The following is a 12,995-nucleotide window of genomic DNA, read 5'->3' on the forward strand; positions in this document are numbered from 1 at the left end:
ACTGATGTTCTTGCCTGAAAATGCTTCCTCTTTAATAGGTACTATCTGGGTGACACCTTTCTCCCTCCGAGTGGTTAATCCTGGGAATTAGGAGTCCCGTTTGACTTGCAACTCCACTCACATGGCCTATGGGGTTGCTGCCCACAGCCATGGTTCTAGATCTTCTTCGTGGCAATTACAGAGGTCTACCCGGTCTTGCCTCCTTCAATCCCACCAATGCTCTGCTCGGACCGTGTCTCCTTCCCTTGTCCAGGGAGATTGTACCAATTTTGAACCCTGACCTGTTTCTAGTTTGTGATGTTTTCAGGCAAGGACCATTACCACTCCTATTCTGATACTGGAACTCATCCTCATGTCCTCCATTTGGGGTACCACGGTCCATTCAGTGGATGGATCCACCAGTCCTTTAACTCTGATTGCATGTTGGCTGTCTGTATTGCAGTCTCTGTGGTCCCACTAGCTGAAGACAGTTTCTGGTACTTTAACACACAGAACATAGATGAATCCTCTGTCCTAATCACTTCAAATCATAACTACAACAGCATACATTTATACACACACTCTCAGCACATCATTGTAGTGCAGCAGAAAAATTTACCATCACTTTTCTAAATAACCAGTTTACCATTACTATTACACTTTACCCATCCCCAATGACATCAAGTCCCAGGATCTTTTATACACAGAATGAAATCCTTGGTATTTTCTTACAATGCAGATTCAGATGTTTCAAAAGGTGGGTTTGTCTCGCTAGTTCCAGAGCCTTCAGACTGAGGTGTTCCTGAAGTGGTCCTTTTACTCACGAAGCATGTGTCCACCCTTGTTCTGCAGTATGAACAGCTGTATCTGTTGTTAACAAAACCAAGAAAAGATCCTTCCCAGGGGGAAATTAGTGACTCTCCTTTCCAAGTTGTTATTAACACTTTACTCCCAGCTTCAATCCCATATACATCAGGAATCCCAAAGGTGGGATCTGAGACCAGAACAAAACAAAAAGCTGCTTTCTGGGCCTCCTCTACTAATAAAGGCCGCTGATAAGCAAATTGTCCCTCACCTACTTACAGAACCTAATAACTTGGAACAATGCCCTACAGGATTTTTACTTCCAGTCCAGTCCTGGGTCAACACCCCATATAGATGTACAAAAAGATCAAATGATTTGTCCATGTCAGGCAAATTTAAAACAGAGCATCAATCAACATTCTTTTTATTTATCCAATCACTCATCATCTTCTGGACTCCATTTAATATTACTATTGAGGGCTAATTTATCATATAAGACTTTTACCTCTTTTTTTCCTCTCTATCCATAATCACCAGTACCCTTACAGCAGTTACCAACATTCTAGCTTTTGCCTTGTTTCTCTTCATCCCTCCTTACAAACACCTTCTGAGCTTCACGTAGTAATTCCTCTAAACCTCTGTCTTGCCAATCCTCGATCTTTTCCAATTTCTAATATCTGCCTATGGTTTTGCCACAAACTGAATCCTGAGAAGTATCACCCCAGCTGCAGAACTGGGATCTATTCCAGATTAGAGCTGCAAACTTCTCTTTAATCTTACCATCCACTCCATAGGAGGCTTCCTCTGATGCTCACTATAGGCTTTATCAAAATTTCTGGGCACAGCTTCTTCAATTCCTTGTCCCATGTTCTGTCTCCCCTGAAGCTGTTGATGGTCCCCCACTGAGGATCTTGATTAGGCCACTTCTGATTTCTTGGTGGCCCCCCCACTCTGATTTTACCTCTCCCATATTCTCACACCAGCCTGTCTGCCTTTTCCTTGTCTTTGTCCTTAAATATGGGAACAGGGGTAGGGCGTGAAGCCCTAATCCAAACAGCAGCATATTCAACTTAAACCATTTTTTTCTTTGATTTTCCCTTTTCTCAACTCATAATATGATCCCTAAGGCTCTCTCTGAGATGGGAATGGGAGGGAGTTCTGATGACTTGCTTTTGTCCCATTCTCCTGATCACTAATCACTGCCCGGGGGTCAAAACTGAGCGGCGGCAGTTGAAACGCCAAGCTCCGAGCCACTAGCCCTCTCCCTGCGAACGACCGACCCCCCCTCACTGTGCCGATCTAAATAACCAGTTTCCCCTGCAAAGTCAAACTGCAAAAAAACCTCACCCGCCGCAGCCCAGGTCCCTGCCCTCCTGCGGAGACCTGAAACCACGGAAAAAAATCTTCCCAAAGCAGGTCCCTCAAACCGAGGTCCCCCCCTAAAAACCGGGACGTCAGACCCGAGAGCGTGACCGCACCACTGATGAACAGAAAAGTCTCATTAACAGAACAACAGAGTTGATAAGAATTTTCTGCTTGTTAGCTGAAATGCTGGAATGCAGGGAGGGGGAGAGGGGTTGGCAGACAGCCTTTGGATAGATAAGGAATAGCAGGATTTTTCAGTGATTTACTTCTGTTAGTCTTGGACAAGATGATCTTTTGTATAAGATAAAGGACACCTACATGATATGTATACTTCTGCTCTTTTAGATAGATAAGCTTTGTATAGATAGGAAGCATCTGGACCCCTGTCATTATAGACAGATAACTTTTTGTATAAAAGCTTGCCCAAAACTCTCTGAAGACACACAGGTCTTTTGAAATGATTCTACCTGTGTCAGGCGCGCCAGAATAGAAGCATAATACAAGAAACTTACTGAGTCTCTTGTGTGTCATTCTCTAAGTCAATTTGGCGACCGTGGCAGGACGACTCTGTTTGGCTGCAGGACCTGCTGAGGAGCCGGACCTCTCAGGGCCCGCCGAGAAATTCTCGAGGAGAGCTCCGCTGCTCATCAGATCGCTGCAGGAACAGACAAGACTGCCAGCACAGAGAAGGTATGCTTCTATGAAAGGGGTAGCTCCGTAAGTCGCGAGGGAACGCCCTGCGCGGGAGAGAGGCATTTATTGCACCCCTAGGTAAAAGAGCTCTTGGGTTGGGACCAGGGGGGTCCCAAAGGTAACTATAGGCATTGTTTATGTATCATGAACATTGTCTGTAGTGTGGGACCAGGGGGGTCCCAAAGGGAATTATTAGTACCGTTTAAGTGTGCGAGGGGCCAAGAGGGTCCCTAAAGAACATAAAGTACGAGAGGTTTTGAATGTGTGGCTGAGTGTGTGTGGCCAATAACTGTGTGCTAAGGACCGGTCATTATTGTTGTAGTTGTATTTGTATTTGTTTTGTGTTCTGTGTGCTGTAAAAAGAAAGTACTGTGTTGTATTGTGTAAAATGGGAGGGAGACAAAGTAGTGAGATCCCAAGACATAGCCCACTTGGTTGTATACTTGCCCACTGGGGGGAAATTGGAGGACCCCCAGGAGGGTCAACAAATCAAAAGACTCTAATTAAATTTTGTACCCGGTGGTGGCCATTATATAAATTAGATGGTGGAGAGAAATGGCCTGTAAATGGGAGTCTGGAGTATGATACTTTACTGCAATTGATGTTGTTTTTAAGAAGAGAAAAGAAATGGGATGAGACAATATATGCTGATATGTTTTTCTATCTCCGAGAGCATCCGGAGTTTCAAAGGGACTGTGGTGTTAGAGCTCCCTCAGATCCAATGGTTTTGGCCCTTGAAAAAGAAAACAAGGCCAAGAATAAGAAGCAGACACAGTTGAAAAGGTGTTGCTCTGCGTGTAGTATAGGGCAGAGGTGTCTTAAACTTGAGGAAATAAAAGACCTGCCTGAATTTTATCAATCTCCAGGAAAATTGCAAGAGGTAGTGACAGAGAGTTCGGAAAATAATGTCGGAGGTTTTGGGAGTGGCAGCAATTCAGATAGTGATACTGGAGTAAGTTCCCAGAGCTACGCTCAGGGAAGCCCAGTGGCAAGAAGGACCCGAGGACAGCAAGCAAATGCCCCGGCTTCCCAGGTACTCATTCAAGCCCCCCTGCGACAAGCAGTAGGGCCTGAGGGGGACCCAGTCTGGATTAAGGTGCCTTTTACAAGTCATGATTTGGATAGTTGGAGAGAAAAGGCTAAAAATTATCGTAATGATCCCACAGGGACAGCTACACATTTTCGATTCATGGTTAGGCAGCACAATCCAGACTGGGACGATATCCAGTTATTATTAGAACAAATGACTGAAACAGAGAAACAATTAATTGAAAAACATGGATTGGAGCTTGCAACAGAAAGAATTCAAACCCGGGGAGGGGGGGCAAACATTGGAGATGTATTTCCACTCCAAAATCCGGAATGGAATACAAACAATGCGCTGCAAAGGACTAGATTGGAGGAATACCGGGAGTTTGTAGCCAGGGGAATAGAAAAAGCCATTCCGAAAGCAATTAACTGGTCTGTGTTATACTCAGTCAGACAAGGACCTGGTGAATCACCCTCAGAATTCTTGGATAAGCTGAGGGAAGTAATGAGGAAAAACACCTCTCTTGACCCCGGATCAGAAGTAGGTATACAACAACTGGTATCCCTATTTATTGGCCAATCTGCTAGTGATATCAGAAAGAAGCTGCAAAAGTTGTCACCCCCGCAGGGAAGGGATTTAGAGGCACTTTTGGATGTAGCATGGAGAGTATTTTCTAACAGGGAAGAAGAAAGTAGGAGAAAAGAGAAGAGAATGTTGGTAGCAGCGTTGCAGGAAAGTAAGAAGACTAAAGGGACTAATAGAGTGCGGTTGGAAAAGGATCAGTGTGCGATTTGTAGAAAGAAGGGACACTGGAAAAGAGAATGTCCAGAGAGGAAAAAGAAAAACAGAATACAGGCACAACTAGAAGAGGATGATTAGGGAGGACCGGAGGAGACTATAAATACCCTAGCAGATCCTCTGGTTATAATGAAGCTAGGGGAACAAGAAAATAAACTGGAATTCCTAGTTGACACAGGAGCAACCTTTTCAGTCTTAAATCAAGCACTGCTGCCTCTGGATGAGAGCTATGTTTCTGTGGTAGGGGCTACAGGTCAAACTGAGAAGGCATATTTTTTTAAACCTCTTAAATATAAATATGGTAAAACTTGGGGCTTACATAAGTTTTTATATATGCCAAATGCCCCAAAGTCATTGCTGGGGAGGGATTTGTTGGAAGCATTGGGAGCTGAAATTAAATTTAATAAGGGGAAGGTAGAATTCAGAGTAAGGGAGGAACAGTTGGTTGAGGTTTTAAGTCTTGCATTAATGAGCCCTCAACAAGAGAAAAACGGAATAAAAGAAAGCATAAAAGATCAAGTATATCCTGGGGTTTGGGACACTGAGCAGCCTGGAAGGGCCAAAAATGCCCTACCTGTGATAATAGATCTTAAGCCTGGAGCTCAACCTGTTAGATTAAAACAATATCCTTTAAGGAAAGAAGATAGGGAAGGAGTTTTGCCTATTGTAGAAAAATTCTTAAAGTATGGGCTGCTAACAGAGTGTGAATCAGCTTACAATACTCCAATTTTACCTGTAAGGAAAGCAGCTGGAGGGTATCGGTTAGTGCAGGACCTAAGGGCTATAAATAAAATAACAAAGGATATCCATCCTGTGGTGGCAAACCCATATACCCTCTTGACTCAATTGAGAACAGAATTAGAATGGTTTACCGTCTTGGATCTAAAGGATGCCTTTTTCTGTTTACCCCTGGCCCCTGAGAGCCAGCCACTGTTTGCCTTTGAATGGGAGAACCCAGAAACTAACCGAAAGTGTCAATTAACTTGGACAGTCTTGCCCCAAGGATTTAAGAACAGCCCTACTGTCTTTGGAAATCAGCTCGCAAAAGAATTAGAGAAGTGGAACAGGCCAGAAGGCAACGGGGCTCTGCTACAGTATGTAGATGACATCCTGCTGGCCACCCAGACCAGAGCGGAATGTGAAAGATGGACTGTGAGTATGCTGAATTTCCTGGGACTTCATGGGTACCGAGTTTCCCCACAGAAGGCCCAAATAGTACAGCAGCAAGTAACCTACTTGGGATATGAATTAACAGCAGGACAACGAGTGCTGGGCCCTGAAAGAAAGGAGGCCATCTGTTCTATTCCACTTCCAAACACAGTAAAGGCACTCTGAACCTTTTTGGGAATGACAGGGTGGTGCCGGTTGTGGATTTATAATTATGGCCTGCTTGTGAAACCCCTCTATGAATTATTGAAAGAGACTGATAAGGACTTGCAATGGAATGGAGAAGCTGAACAAGCTTTCCGTACCTTAAAGAAGGAATTGATGAGGGCACCAGCACTAGGCCTACCTGATGTCACTAAACCTTTTTTATTGTATTCCCATGAAAGCCAAGGGATAGCACTCGGAGTCCTAGCACAAACCTTAGGACCCTACCGAAGGGCGGTGGCATACCTCTCTGAACAACTGGATGAGGTAAGCAAGGGATGGCCAGGATGCCTGAGGGCTGTGGCAGCAGTTGCAATTAACATTCAAGAGTCTCGAAAGTTCACAATGGGGCAGAAGATCACAGTCCTAGTATCACACACCATCTCTGCTGTTCTAGAAGCCAAGGGAGGACACTGGCTGTCTCCACAACGATTTCTTAAATACCAAGCCATCCTAGTAGAGCAGGATGATGTAGAAATTAAAGTTGCTAACTTTGTCAATCCAGCCTCTTTCCTCCAGGGTGGTGATGGAGAACGAGTTATTCATGATTGTTTGGAAACAATTGAGGCCACTTATTCCAGCAGACCTGACCTGAAGGAAGAACCCCTAGAAAAGGCAGACCATAATTGGTACACCGATGGAAGCAGTTTTGTGATCCAGGGAGAAAGAAAAGCTGGGTACGCTGTAACTACAGGAGAAGAGGTAATCGAGGCAGAAGCCCTACCAAGTAACACCTCCGCTCAAAAGGCAGAGATAATAGCACTGACCAGAGCTCTTGAGCTTTCCCGAGGGAAAAGTGCAAACATATGGACTGACTCCAAGTATGCCTTTGGGGTGGTACATGCCCATGGAGCCATTTGGAAAGAAAGAGGACTGTTGATATCTCAAGGAAAAGGTATTAAACATGCAGAAGAAATACTGAGGCTGCTAGAAGCAGTGCAGAAGCCAAGCAAAGTTGCCATAATGCACTGCAAAGCACACCAAAAAGGAAATACTGGTCAAGAAAGAGGCAACAGACTGGCAGATGAAACAGCTAAAAGGGTGGCCAGGGAGGGGAGAAAGGTGTCAGAGTTTGTTTTGATCCCAGATGGTAAACTGTCAATTGAGCAAAAAGAGCCAGAACCTGTGTATAGCACAGAGGATCAGAAATTAATTAAAGACCTTTTGGGGAATAGGACAGGAAAGGGCTGGGCCAGGACACTGGATGGGAGATTAATCATTCCCACGAACCTTCTCTGGGCTTTTGTTCAGATGGAACATGCAAAGACTCACTGGGGAGCAGAAGCCCTGTATCGAAAATTGGTTCAGGAGTGTATAGCACGGAAATTATACACCACGGTCGAACAGGTAACCCGGCAATGTGAGGTGTGTCTTAAGGCTAACCCCAAAGTAAGAAGAGGAGTTAGACTGAGACAAATTAGCAGAGGAAATTATCCAGGACAACAATGGCAAATTGATTTTACTGAGCTCCCAAGAAAGGGGGGATACAGGTACCTGTTGGTACTCACTGACACCTTCTCTGGTTGGCCAGAAGCATTTCCCTGTCGCACAAACAAAGCACGGGAGGTTACTAAGGCAGTGTTACAAGAAATAATACCTCGTTTTGGGGTACCTGCTGCTATTTCCTCAGACAGGGGACCTCATTTTGTGGCCAAGGTGGTACAACAGGTGAGCAAAATTTTAGGGATTGATTGGCAACTCCACACCCCCTACAATCCACATTCGAGTGGGCAAGTGGAGAAAATGAACCATTTAATCAAAAACCAGATAGTAAAAATTGGACAGGAAGCAAACCTTCCTTGGCCACAAGCATTACCAATTGCCCTGTTGCGAATTCGAACTAAGCAAAGAATAAAGGAAGGGTTGAGCCCATTTGAAATCCTGTTTGGAAGACCTTATGTAGTAGGAACTATGGACCCTTCTGAACCAGGGCAATTTAGAGAGGAAATGTTGAACAAGTATGTTCAGCAAATTTATAAGAACCTGAGCATTGTTAACAAACAGGTGATTGGAACCAACGTGAGAGGGTTAGACAGACCAGTCCATGATGTGGAACCTGGAGATTATGTCTATGTCAGATCTCTTTCAGAAAACCCTCTGGAGCCCAAGTGGACCGGACCATATCAGGTGTTATTGACATCCTTCACAGCCATCAAAATCAAGGAACAAGCTGCTTGGATTCACCACACCAGAGTCAAGAAGACTTCAGCAAGAGAATGGAAACTCGAATCTCAGGGACCCCTGAAGCTCAAGCTGTATCGATAATCGTGATTTGTTTGTTGGTTAATACTATTGAAGGATGGGAAGGCAATATGTACTTAAATGTTAGTCAAGAATTGGCTTTGCAAACTAATCTTTCTAACTGTTGGATATGCACTGAACTTCCTCGAGGCCAAATGAGGACCCCTTTATTTGGGGTAGCCTCAATGAATTGGACATGGGGGCCGTCAGACTGGATGACTACATCTGATAGTAACTTCCACAATTGTCAGCATGGGAAAGATAGCTCAGAAAGCTTGGACTGGATATCACAGTTTTGTTCGAGCATTGTTCCCTGCATTAGGCATTGCACAACTTGAAAAAGCAATTGTAAATATATCAGCTACAATGGAAGTCATTGCTAATTCAGCAGCTGATGCAGTGCAGAATCTGCAGGTGGAAGTTAAGTCTGCGAGCAGTGTGTCACTACAAAACAGGCTGGCTTTGGATATTATTACAGCTGAAATGGGAGGGGTGTGTACCCTGATAAACACCACTTGTTGCACCTATGTAGATAGATCAGGACAAATTAAAACTGATGTACAAAATATATGGGAACAGGGGAAAGTATTACATGAGGTAAGCAAGGATGATACATCATATGGATTATCAGACCTCTGGGAAGAGTTAACCTCATGGATGCCCAATATACGCTGGCTTAAACAGTTGTTGCTGGGAATTGTAATGATTGTTTTATTAATAATATTACTGCTAGTTTTGATTGAGATAATTATGTGTACTGGAAAGAGTAGTGTAGAATCCTACCATAAGTATAAAAATTATAAACTCAGGCATGAGCTGGAAACAGGACATTATTTTAAGAAAATATAGTATAGGAATATACTCTTGGCTGTAAGAAAGGGGGGAATTGATGAACAGAAAAGTCTCATTAACAGAACAACAGAGTTGATAAGAATTTTCTGCTTGTTAGCTGAAATGCTGGAATGCAGGGAGGGGGAGAGGGGTTGGCAGACAGCCTTTGGATAGATAAGGAATAGCAGGATTTTTCAGTGATTTACTTCTGTTAGTCTTGGACAAGATGATCTTTTGTATAAGATAAAGGACACCTACATGATATGTATACTTCTGCTCTTTTAGATAGATAAGCTTTGTATAGATAGGAAGCATCTGGATAGATAAGCTTTGTATAGATAGGAAGCATCTGGACCCCTGTCATTATAGACAGATAACTTTTTGTATAAAAGCTTGCCCAAAACTCTCTGAAGACACACAGGTCTTTTGAAATGATTCTACCTGTGTCAGGCGTGCCAGAATAGAAGCATAATACAAGAAACTTACTGAGTCTCTTGTGTGTCATTCTCTAAGTCACCACGGGCCCCCACAGTTCAAGTCCCCTAAGGAACCGACCGCAGGATACGAATAACTCCTGAACCCGGGTCCCCCACTGTAGACGATGGAGATTGGGAATCAATACGGCTGACCAATGTGATCGAGTATTGTTCCTTTATTGTTCCAGTGGTGCAGGCCGATGGTGCAGGCCTGAGGTGCAGGCCTATGGAGCAGGCCTGTAGTGCAAGTATAGCACTGTAAAGTGTAGAAGAAACAGGAGACAGGAAAGGCAGAAGTGCGTAGCAAGGCAACTGCTACAACTTATATAAACTCAGAGTGCCCTGTTGGCATAGCTCCATTGGTTCCCTCTGAGTGACCACACATTGCACTATTACAGATTATTGCTCCAACTACTAATGATACAAAGAGGTTGTTGATGCAGGTGCATGTCCTGTTGTCCCAAGATAACTGTCCATGTTTATAGCTACCAGTGTCTTGTTTTAGTTACATGCTGCAGGCACAGCACTGTTTTGCTCCACTGCTAGCTGACTCTGCATTTATGCTGAGCATGGCCTACCATCATGTCAGGCTCTAGGCCTGCACTGCCAGATTGCTCACACTGCTCGTCGCTGGCATTGCCACAAATCCCCCTTTTTGTTTTTGTGAGCAATCTGGTCATGGGAGTTCTTCTCATCCCATACAAGATGCTACTGCAAACACAGAAGCAAGCAAGGTAAAGCTAAGCTGTGTAGCAAAAGCAAGAGTTCTGTAGTGCAGCATGTCTAACAGACTGATGTAACCCATACAAGGCACAAAGCTTAAGTTGAACTAGTTACAATGCTCTACAGAGATGGCATAATACATGGTCAAAGATAACAAACATTGTAAAGAAGAACTTAGATCTTAACAGTTCCGATCTTTACATATCACTCCTCTTATTGACAGAGAAGACTTGATTATGCCTGAATGCATCGCACACAGAGATTGAGGCACAAATGTAATCCTTAGCACTGTCTTTTGCGATCTGCTTTAGGATTATGTTGCATCTTTATTTTCTCTAGTATGGACAAAAATAATGAATTGTTTAATGGTAGCAAGATTTCTTTAATCTGTAAAGGTAGATCTGGCCAGGCTCTAGCTTCATAGACAGAAAACTTGCAGGCAAGCAGCAAGAGTAAAAAGAGCTTCATTGCATTGCCCAATATAAAATTACACAGAATAATTTGTTTTTGCTCATCCTAGTAATTCTGATCTCTTAATGTTCACACAACAGTTAAGCAGTCACGACACTCAGTTATAAGTTAGATGCTTTCTGTCGACATCTTGGTTTATCGTGACAGTCGTTGAGGTCAGTGCTAAGCAGGTTTGCTGATTGTCATTTTCATGACAGTTGTGCCGTGCTCGTGCTGTCTTGTGGTGAGAGGGTTACAGCACATTGCAAAGTTGATGTTTCTAGGGTTACAACACTTTCTAGGGTTGATATCTCTAGGGTTACAGCACTTTCAAGGGTTGATGTTTCTAGGGTTACAGCATTTCTAGGGTTGCCATGAGCTAATTTTTTGCTATGGGGTATTCGCTCTTTTCTCCCCCTTTTTTTTTTTTTTTTTTTTTTGTTAATAATCTCTACTAAGCAAAATGTAAAGATGAAACTGTATCCTCTAGGATGTCTACATTCAGAAGCACACTTAGTTAACAAGAGAGAATACAAAGTTATCAAGCAACCACAATATTCAGTCCTAATTCACATGATGCTGTGGTACATTCTTCTGAGTGATGCTGTTTGATCCCAGATTATCATAGCAGTTATTGTGATTGATGTTCGACTGCATGGGAAATGCTGTGTCCTCATGGCCTTGATTCTTCCACCATTGTTTATTGCGATGATTGCAGTTAGCAGAAAAGAAGGCTCGAGGTGACCTGATCATGGCCATCCAGTATCTCTTTTATTATTTCTTTTTTGTTTCATTTTGTTATTTTATTTAATTTTTAGTTATTGTTTTCTATTATGAATTTATTATTTTGATATGTTTAATATTTTTACTTTTAATGTAGTTCTTTTGTTTAATCTTTAATTAATTTTCATTTTCATTTTTAAATTATTTTTATATTGTTTTAATTTTTTTTATTGCCTTTTTTTCACTTTTTAATTATTTTTTGTTAACTTTTTGTTTGTTTTGTTAATTTTAATCTAATTTTATATATTTTTTTCAATTAATTTTTGTTATTTTGTATTTTAATTTTTCTTTGTTCTTTAAATTTTTTTTTCTTCTTATTGTAATTTTTTAATCTGTATTTTAATTTGTTATTCTAATCAATTTTTTCTTTTAATTTCTTTTATTTTTGTAATTTCTATTTTTTTTCTTTTTATCTAGTGTTTACTATTTTATTTTTTATCTTATATTCTTTATTGTAATTATTTTTTATTTTGCATGTTTGTTTTATATAATCTATTTTCTATTTTAATTTTCATTTTTTATTTTTTATTATATTTTTTAACCTTTTCTATTAATTCTTTTCTATTATAATTTTTCATTTTAATTTTCTCAACTTTTTCTTTGTATAATTTTTTGTTTGCAGTCTTGATATTCCTTATTTTCATTTTTTTGCTAACAATTCTTATGTCTTTTTTTTTGTTAATAGCTATTCTGTGTTAGTAATTGTTATGAATATATTGGTGATTTGTGTTAAAATTGTAAGACTTAGAGTGCACTGGGATTAAGGGTCAGGATCTTGTGAGGCCTGTTTAGAGGGTAAAGGGAAAGAAACCTATCTTGCAGACTTGCAAGGATACTGTCTGGTTAATTGGAGACATCATGGCTGAGAAGGAGCTGTCTTAAAGATAAACATTCAGAACTAGGAATTTGTTTTCTTCAGATAAGAAGCCTGCACAATTGGGCATGCGTGAAAGTGGATGCTTTGACCCTTACCACACTGAATGTAGGGAGAAGGGATTTGACCATCTATTCTAAGACTAATTATCATACGCCTGCCTTCTATTTAGCATAAGTTTGCTTATGTAGATGATGTAACTATATAAGATGAAGAAAACTATTGTAAGGTTGCTTTTTGGGTGAAGTTTTGTACCCTCACATGCCCAACCGGTTGCTTTGCTTGCTTTTATTGCTTTTATTGCCTTTTTATGATCTTTTAGTGCCAATAAATCTGTTACCAAAAACTTTTACCTGGAGTCATCTATAACAAATGGTGCGTTGGCCGGGAATCGTCTGAACCTTCACATCTTTTGAACTGCAAATGAAGGGGCGCCCCACAGCATTTTCTGTGGCTTCATTGTAGTCAAAAGACGGAAAGGTCAGCACGATCAGAACTCAATAAAGGCAAGCAAATAATTTTTTTTTTTCTTTTAATTTTTTTTTCTTTTATTTTATTTTCCTTTTTTTTTTCTTTT

This window comes from Melanerpes formicivorus, unplaced genomic scaffold (genome assembly GCF_026170545.1).
Source record: "Melanerpes formicivorus ecotype bairdi unplaced genomic scaffold, bMelFor1.0.p_v2 SCAF_9, whole genome shotgun sequence".
Classification (NCBI taxonomy): Eukaryota; Metazoa; Chordata; class Aves; order Piciformes; family Picidae; genus Melanerpes; species Melanerpes formicivorus.